Raw genomic sequence first — 15,436 nt, forward strand, 5'->3', positions numbered from 1 at the left:
TGTAATATTTTCAGACCATGATTAGGTAATTTAAACCAGGGAAAGTGAAACCACAGATAAGGAAGTCTGCTGAATACAAAATTCTCCCCATAAAAAGTTCTAACAAATGAGCTTTTAAGGCAGATATTTAAGGAAAACTGACACGGATATAAATGCATGCCTTTTAGTAAAAGAGAATTGGATTATGTAGTGCTACTATTTACTGAGGATTTACTCTGTGCCAGGCACTCTGTTTGATTTTAAGCATCTCTCTGAGCTAAATTACACAAACTCTGTTTTGAAGATGAAGCTCTGGGAACAAAATGTTAACTAGTATATCTGGTAGGACTCAGCTACTAAGCATGGAAGCGAAGATTCAGATGCAGCTCTCTTTCACTCCAGAACAGATATTATTCAGCACAGTGCTACATTATTTTTGTTAAACTGTCTCGTGTGGAGTAACCTATCATTGAGTTTCTGGCTCTATTCACCTAAATTATACAAATTTCTGAATAAATTAAAAAATTACTTATTTGAATTTTGTTTAAATTTTCTTAGGATAGAGTGAAAAGTAATCTTGTTAATACGTCATAGACATCTATCAAATCTCTTGATTTCTTTATCAGATATTGGAAAATTATTTGTTTGGTGCATGTTATCCTTTTATGTGGACAGTGGTCAAACAACCACCTTTTCAACATACTCACAAGTGGATTCCAAATTATAATGTAGTGTTTGGACATGCATATGCAGAATGTTCAGGAATGCACAGGTGCATATCTAACAAAGTACTGTTGAGAATCACTGCTCAAGTGTGCATCCAGTACACTTGGAATAATAATAAAATCACCATTTGAAATCAAAGCCTTGGAAGTATGTTTATTAATGCTAAGTATATCACCACTGTGAGTGACAAAGTGAATTCCATTAAATGGTTCTAATTCTAAAATGAGAAAATCAAGTGTTAATGCTCTGTGAATATGACCAAAAATCATGGATTCTATACCCACAATTGACTCATTTTGCTATGTCTGTGAATTAAAGTGAAGCAAATTCATTTGTTTTATTAGACTGATATTATGTGCTTTTATTATAGTTGGTATTATTGTGAACTGTTCTGTTCTTAACCAGTTTCACTTTTCTCTTATTTCAGTGGTTGCCAAACTTGAGTTATACAATATTAACCCTAGAAAAGTCCCCAAATATTTTGATTCCATTGGTCTGGAATATGGCTATATCCTCTTTGTAAACTGGAAAGCTTAGATGAATCTCATGCTGATTATTTCTTCCTCATCGTTAGAAAGATGATGCTTCCTGTAACTATTAGACATTTCTTTTGTGGTTTTCTGAATGAAAAGTAAATTTTTATTTACAAAAACTGTTCCACAAATATTTTGTGAGCATCTGAGCATAAGCAGAAAAATTCAACAATATAGAAAATTATATTTTATTACCTATTGAAAATCTCTGTTAATTGCTTAGTAAATATGCTTCCAGGACTTTCATATCTGAACATGTAAGATGACTTTTTGCATATTCTGGATTCAGAACGTAGTCTATGCTGTTTCACTGGTACGTGTCTGTGATACATAATGTTTATGTCCCTGCAAGGGGCTGTTGCATGAACACCACATCTTGCTTCCTTTTCTCACCCTCCCACCCTCAGCTCCCTCCCTCACTTGATCCCTTTCCCCTTTGAGAAAGACCCCTCCCTATTCCTATCATTGTTCATTTTGCTCACTATTTATAATTTGGATTTCTCATATAAGAGAAACCATGTGATATTTAAGCGTGTGTCTGTATTTTATGACTTGTACACCCTCTTAGATTGTTTCCAGGTTTTTGTGTCAGTTGTTTATTTTTTAAAAAACTTTTTTCTTTATTTTTTAAATTGGATGGTTCCTATTGATCTGCTTCAAACCTATTTTGTTTTTAACATCAATGCCTAAGTAGGAGATGTATGATGCAGGTGTTTGATGCAATCCCCTCTAATCAGCTAACTGTTGTGTAAATCAGAAGATATAAACCAATTTCCTTAATATTTTTCTCTGATTGTCTTTTTTTCACTAAAATGTTATAACTGTGGACTTGATAATTTCTCTTCATATTTTTGCCTTATGTATTTTGAGGCTATTGCATTTACATGCATATGAATTTTAAAGTATGATACACTGGCAAAATAAAGCTTCAATCATTATTAATTGACTTTTTTCCTTGCTAGTGCTTTCATTTTTTTTTATTCTATTTGGTCTTATGTTAACACACATATGGGGCTGGGGATATAGCTCAGTGGCACAGCAGCAAGTGCAAGGTCCTGAGTTCTGATACCAAAAAAGAAAAATACCAAATACAGATATATTAACTTTATTTTGGTTGGACTGTGCATAGTATATTTGTTCCATTTCTTCAACATTAACATTTTTTCATCACAAATGAGCTACAAAAAGCTTGAAAAATATTTTTTAAACTGTACCTTTTAAAAGACAAATTCTAGGCTAGAATTACTAATTCATAGAAGCTATCTACTCTGTAAAGTTGCCATCTTTCCTTCAAGTAGAAAAATATGATCCTTTCGGCACTTTCATTAAATATTTTATTGATCGCAGCTATAGAATTTACTTAACTCTTACTAGTACTGACATTTCACCCCAAGTCACTAAAGTCAGGAGTCTGTTTTTCCTTTCTTCCTTTCTTTTTTTTCCTTTTTTTCTTTTTCTTTCTTTCTTTCTTTCTTTCTTTCTTTCTTTCTTTCTTTCTTTCTTTCCTTCTGTCTGACTCTGTCTCTCTGTCTGTTTCTAACTCTCTCTCTCTCTGTCTGTCTGTCTCTCTCTTTTCTTTCTTGGCATTATTATTATTTTTTTTTTTTTGGTTTTTGGTTTTTCGCCGGTACCGGGAACCGAACTCACGACCTTGCACTTGCCAGGCAGGCGCTTTTGCCACTGAGCTAAATCCCCAGCCCCTTCTTGGCATTATTGAACATGGAACACAGGGCCTTCCCATGAGCTATGTCTTCAGCATTTTTTTTGAGAATACATTTTCCTTATCTCACTGTCTTCCCAGAGTAATAATTAGTATGGTGCATTCCACACATTAGGAGTTTAATAGCTTTTAAAATTACATTGTACTTGTTAATCTGGAAATATTAAATATATTGTCTATAAATCAATGTGTCATAAAATATTTCAACTGAACCACAAAATGAAAACTAAGCACCCAGGTTTATAGCAGCACAGTTTGTAATAGCTAAATCCTCAAAACAGCCCAACTGCCCATCAACAGATGAATGAATAAAAAAGATTTGTTTCTTTTATATAATGGAGTACTACTCTGCCATAAAGAATGATAAACTTCATATTTATTTCTACATGGATGGACCAGACCATATTCTTAAGTGAAATAAATCAGACAAACATGTGTAAATATTGCATTGTTTTACTAATTTGAGAAACTGCAAGTATAAATAAGAACAAAATTGTAGAAGAGATATGATGCAATGGGAAGAGATTGCTCAGCAGGAAAAGGGAACTAGGGAGGGAGAGCAGAAAAGGAAGGAAGTGAAAAGAAAAAACAAGAAAAGAAGAATAAAATGGAAACAAAGGTTTGTAAAATTGGGGGGAAAGGGTTGAGGGAAGAGGAGGGTAATGTGAGGAAAAAAGGACAAATTCCATGCCTATCACCATACACCAAAATAAAGTCAACATGGCTTAAAGATCTAAATATTGAAACAGAAACACTAGATCTACTGGAAGAGAAAGTAGGTGGAATTCTTGAAGACATAGGGGTAGACAGAGAATTCATGAACAAAAACCACTGCATGGGAAATATTTCAAAGAATGAACAACTGGGATCTCATCTTATTGCAGTTTTTGCACATCAAAACAAATCACCCACAGGGTGAAAAGAAAACTCATGAATTGGGAAGAACTTTAGCCAACTGTTCCTCAGACTCCTGTCTAGAACATATAAAGGATTTTTAACAAATCAGGCCCCCAAAACTCAAAGACCCAATACAAAAATGGGCATCTGAGATGAATACACACTTCTCTGATGAAGAAACACAAATGGCAAATAAATACATGAAAAAATGTTCAACATCATTAGTCATTAGAGAAATGCAAATTAAAACAACACTGAGATTCCATCTCACCCCAGAAAGAATGGCTATCATCAAGAAATCAACCAATAATAAATGCTGGAGAGGGTGTGGAGAAAAAGAAACTCTACTGTTGGTGGGTGTGTAGACTGGTGCAATCACTGTGGAAATCAGTATGGAGATTCCTCAGTAAACTAGGACTAGAGTTCCCATTGAACCCAGCTATTCTTTTTTGGGGTATTTTTCCAGAAGAACTGAAAATGATACCACCGTGATATATGTGCACCCATGTTTATAGCAGTGCAATTTGTAATAGCTACATCTTGGAAACAACCCAAATGCCCATCAACAGGAATGGACAAAAAAGATGTGGCATTTTTATACAATAGAGTATTACTGAGCTATAAAGAAAGATAAACTTGAGGTTTATGTAGATAAATGGATCAACTAGAGACCTTACTCATAAGTGAAAATAAATGAGACTAACATGTATAAACATCACATTGCCTCCCTCAGAACGTGAAAGAGTAAATAAAATCTGAAGTGCACAGTAGATACTGTGAAAGAGAAAAGAAACTGCTCAAATAGGAAGGAGAAACTGGGATGAAGGAGGGGAGAGGAAAAGGAAAGAAGGAAGAAAAAATATGTTTGTATATACACACACACACACACGAGATAACTAAGATAATTGTACTACTAATTTCTTTTGGTTTATTAAAAGGGACAGTTAATGTATAATTGTTTGATCAATTTTACATACCTGTATCTGGTTATCTGAGCAACCACTTTGAAGATAAATTTATATAGTATATAACAACCATTGTTAGTTTCCTATCACCTTGTTTTGAAATTCTGTACCAGTTTTATTGTTTTTATGCTGTTTTACATATTTGTTTTTGTTATTTTGTTTTTCTTTTTTTCCCTTTTAAAATAAAAAGAAATTTATATGTATGTAAAAGGATAGCTGGGACAGGTGTATTGCTGATGTCTGTTGTTTATTGAAAGGAACAGTATTGCTTAAATTTTTTTTCTTGACCAATTTTTCATGCTTGTATTTGGTAAGCAGAACAACTGATTTGAAGACAACAATATACAATGTAAAAACCGTCGCTGAATTCCTACCATCTTGTATAGTGAAGCTCTGTATCATTTCCAATTTTTTTTTTATTACTTGTTATAGTCTTTGATCAATCTTGCATTCTTACATCTGGTGAATTAGCAATTTCGTTGAGGATAACAGTATGTAATGTAGCAACCACTGTTAATTCTTATCATTTTGTTTTGAAGTCATGTATCATTTTTGTTGTTTTTGTGTTATTTTTGTTGTCTTCATTATTGTTGTTTTGTTAGATTTTTTTCTCTTTAAAATAAAAAAGAAAAACAGAGTATATAATGTACTGGTACAGATTCCCTATGATGAATGTAATCATTGTATATACCTAAATTGTATCAAGAAGCTTATCTAAATTTTTTAAAAAGACCCAAAGTGTTAAGATACTGTCCAAACTCAATATCCAGTTAATAGTAAAAATAAATCTAAAATCCAAGCATCCTAATGCTTAGTATATTCTTTTCCTTAACCAAAGTTTTTAAAAGAGAAGTTTATTGAAATATTAATTTATGGTTTACCAATTAAAATTTCCTTTCAAGTATTTAAAATTTGGAGGGACTCAATGTAATTGCTATATTTTGTTACTGACTCTGATGATGTAACATGTTGCATTCAATTATTTTTGTACTCTTCTTTCTTACTTTTCTTGTTCTCTTACAAATATAAGTTCCTAGAGATTTCATTTTCTTGAACATATTCTGCTGCATTTCCTTCCTGGAAGATGTAGACTGAACATCTACAATGATGATAATATTACAACAAGTGAATCAAGTAAAGCAGACCATCGTCTCCCTCTGAATTTCCTCACTGTGCACAGAGCATTTTCATGGCTGTAAGATCTTTATCATATAAGAGGTTAAAAGTTGAGTTACTTTCTATTTATACAAAAGTTGGCAGTAGAGAAAGAACTTAGAGTAGGCGATGAAATAGGTGGCTGAGTAAATGTTTGCTGAAGATGAGCTGTTTGTGAGATACTTTTATCTCATTGTTAATTCAGTTTATCTTATCCAGAAGTTTTCTCTTTCTCTCTTTAGTAATGTTTGGATATGAATATTTCATGAGTCACCGTTTAAACCACATTTCCACCTTAAAATAATTGTATAGAGTTGTACAGGTTGTGTTTAACCATTCATTAGTTGTAACGAAAACCACCCGGCACTCTAGCAGATTATTGGGAGAGTTTCAAGAAGCACTGTGTAAGGTGAGAGTGTGGAAAGAGTGAACAAAAGCCAACAGGTGGTGATTAGGGACCCAGGGTGCAAGCCCAGTGGGTGGGGAGCAATTGCCATCCTTTTCCTGAAGAGTAAACAGGCACGATGGTGATTTCAGACTTTTGGTTACCACCATAAACCTTAAAGTAGTGACTGAGTTTAATTTCTCTAGGTGACAAGATAAGAAATACACCTTCTCTTTAAAAAATTGAAGTCGAGAAAGACTACCATAGAACGGGGCTTCACTGGTACAGTCTACACTCCTACTATTTACTCAGATGGAAACTACCAGGAATGTCCCATGCTTGAGTTCTCAGACTTACATCATGAATTAGAAGATGATAGGAACAAGGGAATGTAAGATGTACCCTAGACCTTGAGCTCAAATCTCTAAAACTTCATTTGCACATTGTATGAAGGAGAACCAGCCTTGGAATGAGGTGGGAACATCTGCTTCTTTTTATATTTCTCTTCCCAAGCTCTGATGTTGGAGAGAGGTCAACCTAGAAAGAGAGGGAACAGAATTAAAAATGGAAAGAAATAAAAAACGTGGCATATATTTTTGGTTTCCATTCTTGATGGATTTTTCCACCCTTCCTGTCACAACTGTGGTGGTGATTCCCTGAATTTCCAACTGTATCTTACTGTTCCTCCTGGCCCATCGCTCCTGTCCCTTTGCAATCTGTGACATCTGCAGTATAAACAACTCTTAGCCGAGGCCAAACATCCCCAATTCTTCACTCACACTTCAATATATCCATAGTCATCCAGGGCCCACACGCTGCCCCTACCCCACCTCATGTGCTTGAACTTTCTTCATCCTCCTAGGAACCCCTCAACAGCTGGCCAGCCCCCAGCTCTGCTGTCCCAGTTCCGAACCTGTCATTTTATGATGCCACCTCTGCCTGAATTATCCTTTTCCAACAGTGCTTTCATCAATTCAGTCTCCCAGAATCACTTTCTCTTGCTTATGTCATTTCATTTAAAATGCTGAGTCTGGCATCTAAGGCCCTGTATCATCTAGGGCCTGAAGTTCTCCTATTTTATTCCCAAATATGTCATTATTCTTCAATATACCCCTATCGTACCCAAAGCAAGTATGTCATCCCCTCCTACATATATCTGAATCATCCCTTTTATGTGCCATTCTTTTCTAAACCTCAAATTTTCTCCTTTGTCATTTTCACTGCCCATGCTTATTACTTCTATCTTTGGCTTTATGACTGCAGGAATGTCTGCCTCAACACAAAAAGATTTTCTCTACCTCTTGTATAGCCTATCATTTGTTTTCTCTGAGATGCTAATGCTTAGCAGTCATCAAAGGTAACCTCTACAGATTTCTGGGAATCTTATATCATTAACCAAATAAATTATGAACCAAACTGTAAGCAAACTATGTAAAACTTCTGATGAATGAATGAAACTTAAATGCCTAATTTATTTGCATATTCAATAAACATTTATTGAGTATCTTCTACACGCCTGTAACTAGGAATAGAAAAAAGATATTTTAAAACACTCAACAAATAAAAAATACTCAGTAGTTTGAAAGATTTCTCATAAAGTTGTTCTTATTTCTAAGTTGACAACAGTCATTTTTTGAAACTTGATCATCATTGGGTCACTTAAATACCAAAGCTTTATATCTAGGAGGCATTATGTAGTACAGCTGTTGAAAGAATTTACTCATTCAGCAAATAGCTATTGAGCACCTACTAGATCCTGAATGCAAGAATAACTGAGCTCCATAATGAAAGGGTTTTAAAAATCTTACTGTCTCCTCTGTAAGAGAAAACACATTTTAGCTTATTAAATGTGGACAAGGTGTATAGAAACATGGGAGACTTGCCTTCAGAAGACCCAAAAATCACCCTGCATATTTAGTAATGTCGTGCTCAATTAAAATGCCACACAGCAACCTTAGAATAACATCAAAGATCTAAGTATCAACTGTATTACCCTTAAAGAATGAAACAAACTTCCTCTACTCTCTGTTACCTTATAGGAAGGTTTTCCCAAAACATGAGTGTTTTCCTTAACTTCTAAAAGAAAAAATGCTAACCAAAAGCAAGAATCTAATATTTGTTTTATGCAACTGAGCTGTTTACAAAATTAAAATTCCAACTAGTTACTATGGAAAGAAACCCTCTGGATACTTCAAACATTCCTAAAATTAAGAACATCATAATTCCTCAGTGTACCATATTACAAATTAGTTACCTTGTACATTTTTTAACTCTTCTCTGTAATTTCCACATACGGGTCTATTGGTTTCCCTGAAAGTATTCCCTTTGCTTGCTTGCCATGTGGCCTCCAAGCAGCAGAGAATCTGGACACCCAGAGAAGTATGAGCTCTGCACCCACCACAAGGCTGCAGCAGTGCGTTCAAGGATTTGACCAGCACAGCTTTGAGCTGCTGCTTCCTACTGGAGTATCTCATTTCTCTTCTATAATGTATGTATTGAACATATTTTTTAAAAAATTCTTAATAGCTACATTTTAAAAAGACTGAATAACAGCATTTTTATAATAAAAACTGTTAGAGGTCTCCCATTAGAGAACTTCTTATTAATGGCCTTGAATCTGAAATGGTCGAAATCAAACCCTCAGATATGATGAGCAAGCTTTGCAGATCTCTTTATAAACTACATATTCACGGCATGTGTACTTCTGAACCGTCAAGAAAGAGTCGAGCTGCCTGTTTGAAATCATGGACAGGGGCTGGGGATTTAGCTCAGCGGCAAAAGTGCCTGCCTGGCAAGCGCAAGGTCGTGAGTTCGGTTCCCGGTACCGGAGAAAAACCAAAAAAATAAAAAAATAAATAAAAAATAGAAATCATGGACAGACCACAAAGTCAGAGTCTGACCTACATTTTGTTGGATCTGAAGCCTATGCAATGGTGGGAGACCCTCTACAAAAAGAGGCAAAAGTTCAGCAAAATAGGTTGTAAAAGTGATATTTATTTAGAGTGAGAAGTTAACACAAATTATTATAGATTCAGTCCTTTTCTTGAGAGATCTGTTAGGTCATAGGGAGAAATGCTTCCTAATGGCATCCTGGATTCTCTCTTCCACCTTAAACTGACAATAGCCCCAAGAAATTCACAGTACTCACCAGCTGAAATATCTTGAATCATCAATTCATAAACCGTATGTATGGCAAATTTACTTCTGTATGATCCTAAAAGATATGAATAAATGAAATCTGAATATGTACTAAGACACTTGTCTCTATTCTTCACTTCTTTGATTAAGTTTCTGACCTCTTGAATGTCCTATGATGTGATCATCACCCGTATTAAATAAGTCAATATGTAGGATGCAGTACATGGTACCCAGCGGCTGTTGAATCCATGTCTCTGTGATGGGGTCACTCTTATGCCTTTTGTGCAAAGGGGGCTAGCATAACAGGTATAACATGGGTCCCTCAGATTCTGTGTGTTTTAGATTGACATCAAAGTGTTGCAACTTTTCACATTCTTTATTTATTTGAGGTTTTCCATGTCTGCCACCATCGTGACAGGCAGGGCCATGTTCCCATAGGATGAGGCAAGCTGACTAAACTGAGTTCTTCGACAGATACAGCAACTGAACAAATGTCATGCTCTGTTGGATATCTGCTGAAGCCCAGAAGAGACACTTTCAAAAGATGTTTTACACAGTAAAGTAATACCAAATAAAATTTCTTTACTCTTTTATCTAGAGAACCATGTCATCTTGTCAAAAACCCTAGTTTCACAGTAAACTATTGTCTCTTTATTAATTATTACTTTACAAAATATTTTAGACCAAAAGTTTATGTTCTGATTATAAATACCACAGCTAAACACAGTGTTCATTGGGAGGTTTTGCATTCTCAAGGTGCTTCGAATAGTAGTTCAGGTTACTATTTGGGATTATTTTATGGAAATAATGAAAATAAATTTTGCATTGATGTCCCACATCCACTTCTGAGGAAAATATTTGGATTGGAAGTTTGGGCTCCATGCATCTATTTGTAGCTCCTGAAAGAGTATTTTTGCAATTCACTTTAGACATCCCTATAAAAACTCATAAAGGCATCTCTGGATATTTTGGTTATGGTTTATTTAAAATGTTGTTGAGTTGCTTTTTCTTTGGAGTAAAATCTTGCTTTGCCTGAGGTTTAATAATTCTAAAGCAAATTTCAAAATTCTTTCAGCTATTTTTGTTAGAGGTCAAACCTTAAGGCTTGAAGCACTGTTAAGAAAACAAATGATTAAATTTTTTCTTATGTAAATATATTGCTAACAGTTTAGCAGCAAAATGTTTGAAAACTGTCCTCCCAAGAGCACAATGCACACATCAACAGGTACATTACTGTATGCTTTCTAATAGATCAATCCTTTTCCAAAATCTGATAAATACATAGTAGCTGAAAACATACTTGCTGTTAATAATGTTTACTTTGCACCACTTTTAAAATAAACTCCCTAAATATAAAACAATGTCTTTTTAAATAGTATATATTATGCACAAATAGCTAATACCTTCTAAGCATGTATTGTTACAGGATAACTTAGGCTAGTTTTTCCAAGCTGAGCATTTGGGGATTCTAATTTATTAATAGATCGATGTTGAAGGCACATTACTGCTGTTGAGAAATTTAAAGAATTGCTGTTTTAGAACAAATGATCACTAGAAGCTGCTTTCTAGTCTCTTGTTATTCAAAGTAGGTCCAGCACTGGAACTGTTGACACTGTCAGAGGGCTTACTAGAAGCTAGAACTTTCGACCTCATTCTGTATCTAAAATCTGCACTTAGGTGCTTCACTTTAAGGTTTAACAGCCTGTCCAGCTAAGTTCTTTGACTCCTATGTGATTCTCACTAATCTTTCAAAATTTATTTTATCTTCTCTGGGAAGATAGTGTCTCCCTCAGACTGCATAGCAACTCATCCTGTGAGTACTTCCATCTTACTACCCACTGCACTGCAGAAACTGTCCATTGCTCTTGTCTCCGTCCCATATAAACCAATCTAGGGAAGAAAACAAATCATACTTAACATGTCTACAGTGCATAATACTACAGGTATGTATGAAAATTGTTAAATTATGGGCTGATTAATAAACAAATAATCATTATAGTCACCTAAATTTCTAGGCAAGGAACACAGGTAAATAAGTGGTTGCATACTGTGTTCAGGTAAAAATTAAAATTTTGTTGTAAAGAAAACTCTGACATAATGTTCAAGGGCACTGCACTACCCTCTTTCTTACCCCTAAATTATGCAGGTTGTCTAATTGTAAACATAATACCCATGATGAAACATTTATTAAGTACCTTATGATTATAAGTGTGAATTCCAAGAACAGGTATGTCAAATGTAGCCTTTATATTATATCTGCATTTAGAGACTTCACTCATTCTTGCAAGATATAAGGGCTTTATGCTAAAATGTGCTTTTGTTTAATTTTGATAAAAATTGATGTTATAAAGTGGGTTTCTAAAAAACTAATTTTGAAAAGTCTTACTCAGCTTGAAGATTGTCACCAGTCACAGATGTGTATGTGTATGGAGGGTATGATATAGCTAAATGAATTTTTACTACACTATAGGAGAACAGAATCACAAGAGAGTTTGAGTAGCATCTCAGAAGGGGAATGACAACAATGTCTGAGCATTTGCAAGGGTTTGGAGTCTGGTTTAAAATACGTATTCAATGTAGAAGCTCGACAAGAATTAACAGAGATTGTTAAAATTTAGTACTGATAGAGATAGTAATGTGTGGATTCTGAGGCATGAATTTCAAAGGTTTTAAGGAAACAATTATCAATGCTATCTATTGCAGAATTGAACAGTTCAATGATTATTTAAATACATTTTCCAGCAAGCTTTAAAGCTAATCAATAAAATTATTTGCATAATTTATTTTTCTAGACAAGCATTTCCTAGAATAATAAATTCATGTTGATGAAAAGTGATAGTTATGTTAAAGAAGAGAGTCAAATAATAAAATGGTGAATATATAAACCATGAAGAGTATAGGCACAGATGATTGCTATCTTACTGTGGTTATTCCTAAGCCTGGGCTATGAAAAGATTCATTTAGGGGTGTAATCAATGTACATTGTCACTGCTATTTGAGACATCAAGACAATGTAAGGGTACCAAAGATGATAGTTTCCACCTGTACAAGTGTCATATTTTTCTATTCTTTTGGTTGTGTAATCATTTGTTAGATCATTCAGTGGCAGAATGTTTGCTTTGCAGTAGGCAAAATGCTAGCAATCTTGCATTGAGACACTAGAAGCTGAACAAAAATTGGGAAGAATTATGACTAAAACTTGTAGTTCATTTCTCAGCTAATAAAAAACAGATTAGACTGAGAATAGATTTCATCCCCAAACCAAAGTGCCTCTACTATCATGTTTATTAGCCAAACCGAAAATCTGATGGTTTGTATTCATCTAAGATGTTTTTAATTATACAGTACTGGAGCTATAAACAAATTTAAAGGATTTTAATCATACCACTCCTCTCCTAAAAGAGCACATGCTCCCATCTGAAGATACTAGTGTTATAGCTAAAGGAGCTGTAGTCTAAACAAGCACCAGTCTAGTTTCATTAATTTCTCTTCTGGCACTTCTGTGAGGAATTTTCTACTCCTTTACTGGTCTAATAAGCAAAACATGTAAGATTATTCCCATTTTCTAGGCCTATATTGAAACATATAGTAAGCTTTTTCTGAAAAGCAAAACTGATGGGTAAAAATGAACTCGGGGTGATGCAGAGGATACCCTGCAGATAAGAATCAGGTTACCAATAGTAAGTGCCTGTCCAGTTTACAGGTAGATGTCGATGGGCTTTTATTCACAAATTCATACCAGTCTTTGGGAGTCAATCAATGTTTTAGTTTTGGCCAATCTGGCCTCATGGGATGATCAAATGGTGTTATAATATTCCGGTACTACTTGATACAAGTGATCTAATACCAGGCAATGAAGTTTTCTGTATGGAAATCCTAATGCAGAATTAAGGCCAAAGGGCAGTGATATGTTTACTTGGAAGACCTGTGGAAGTTTGTTAACCACCAAGAGTATGTCATCTGTATTCTAGTCTGCTTCTAAGACCTATTTTTGGGTGAATTCAGTTTCAAAAGCCATCTTTCACAAAAGGTCCCACCTGTTATTTCAGTTGAGACAGGAGCTTCTTTTTCTAAGGATAGAGTGATACGGAGTTTTAGATCTCTTCCGTCTAGACTGTTGTAGTATATTTTCTTCTTCTTTAATCTTCAGAGTTAGGTAACAGTTTAATGCAATTATCCAGGAAAAAATGAATATATTATCAAAAAAGGATTAAAATGAATGTATTATCAAAAAATGAATGTATTATCAAAAAAAAAAAAACCTTAGACGTTTCAGGAGTTATTCTTGAATTGAGAAAAGTTCTCTGAGAGATTTTCAACACCTGTCTGAAGTCTCTGAACTCATGCTTCCTTTGCTTGTGTGACTACCTTAAGAGACTCTTCATTTTCATGGGCAAGATTTTGGGATAGCCTCCAAAAGACCTTCTATAACATCCCTCTGTGGTGGGTTTCCCCTTAGTAGAGTGATTTCACCCTGTGTGTGTCAGAGGGATTTGAGAGGGATAGGAGAAAAAATAGAGAAATAAATGCAGAGAAATATAGTAGAAGGAAGCCTGAAGGACAGTGGGTGATCACTTTTGCTTTGGGAGACTGGAGAAGACAGGAGAGAAAGAATGAAGAAGAAAGCAAAAGAATACCAAAGTGAACCAGAAAAGTGAGGGACGAGGTTCACTCACACGTACGTCTCCACACTGCTCACTCAGTTGCCGTGGCACCCTTCACCACTGCTGCGGGCACAGCCCCAGGCTGCTCCTGAGTCCAGCGAGTCCGGTGTGTCTCTTCTTTCACACCACCTGGAGCAGGGTGGGAGGAGAGCTGCACTTCGCTTCACCACCTTTGCCGCCGCTCCTGTCCCTCAGCCTGCTGTCTCTGGCGGCTTCAGTTAGCTGCTGTGGAGCCTACCATTTACGGCATTTTTGCTCCGCTGGTGTTTCTCCCCGTGGAGCCCTGGACTGTCCACGTGTCCCTGTAAGCTCTATGCTCTACTCTCGCATGTGAACTGGGCATGTGAGTCCAATACTGACGGTTCCCAGCTTAGTCAGAGGTTGTTTTATTTTTATTGTCTCATAGTCTGAGAAAAAAAAAAACTGATGGGTCATAGTAGAGAGGGCAGCTTCCTGGTCACTCACCCCTGTGTGTGCCAGCAAAATTTGCTGCCTTGCTCCAGTGTCTTCTTTATGAAGGAAGGCAGAAGAGGCAAGGGACCATGTACCCAGTCTATCCTGTGTGGCTTGGCTTTGCCACCTTATTGGGGTCCATCAGCTTTTTGGGAGCTTCCCAGACGGCAGTTTCTGTGCTATGCACAGGTGGAGGTCACACAGGTACCCCTGTGGAGTGCTTCACCTTTGTATAAAGTCCCATACCTGTATCTTGGTTAGTGTACAAGTCTCTTATTTCAGGTTGATTTTGGCACCAGAATGTATGTACCTCCCTGTCTTCCAATGACCTGTACCTTTAGTTGATTTCTTCTCCAATGTGGCTCCTCCTCAGCCATGTTAAATTCAACCCCAAATTTTTCTATTTTGAGAGACATTGAACTTTTAAGAAGTAACTGAGCTTAAAAGAAGAGGTTTCTTGCTGACCTGGAAGGAAATAATGCAAATCAGAGCGAGAAGGAAGACAAGAGAGAAACTGAGGCAAGTAGAACGAGGGAAGAAAAGCAGCTGGAGAAAGACCTTGAAGTGGGAGCTGTGACTTAGGAGGGACTAAGTGGCACATGGTTATAAATTCTTGCAATTCCCTTTTCCCTTGCTCAATTAATCTCTTGGGAAAGTAATTTTGGAATCTAAATTTCTTTTGAATGAAAGCTCCTGGAGCAAGCAGTAAAGTTATTTGTAGCTTCTATCTTCCTGGGCAAATTTCCTGAAATATTAAAGTCACATTGGACAAAAAAACAATGGAAAAGTAACTGTATGTTAGTGGAGAAAGCTGAATAACA

The 15,436-nt window shown here is 35.7% G+C and overlaps 1 long non-coding RNA gene across 1 annotated transcript; it reads right to left on the reverse strand.

Moving 5' to 3' along the window:
* Positions 1 to 6,461: 6,461 nt before the first annotated feature.
* LOC106146442 lies at positions 6,462 to 14,536 on the reverse strand. The gene is made up of 3 exons (XR_001230875.1): positions 14,175 to 14,536; positions 9,509 to 9,574; positions 6,462 to 6,897 (listed from the first exon to the last, which is right to left on the reverse strand). It is a non-coding gene; the product is annotated as an uncharacterized LOC106146442 (long non-coding RNA).
* Positions 14,537 to 15,436: the final 900 nt, after the last annotated feature.

Source organism: Chinchilla lanigera, unplaced genomic scaffold, assembly GCF_000276665.1.
Source record: "Chinchilla lanigera isolate Chin_1 unplaced genomic scaffold, ChiLan1.0 scaffold00078, whole genome shotgun sequence".
Classification (NCBI taxonomy): Eukaryota; Metazoa; Chordata; class Mammalia; order Rodentia; family Chinchillidae; genus Chinchilla; species Chinchilla lanigera.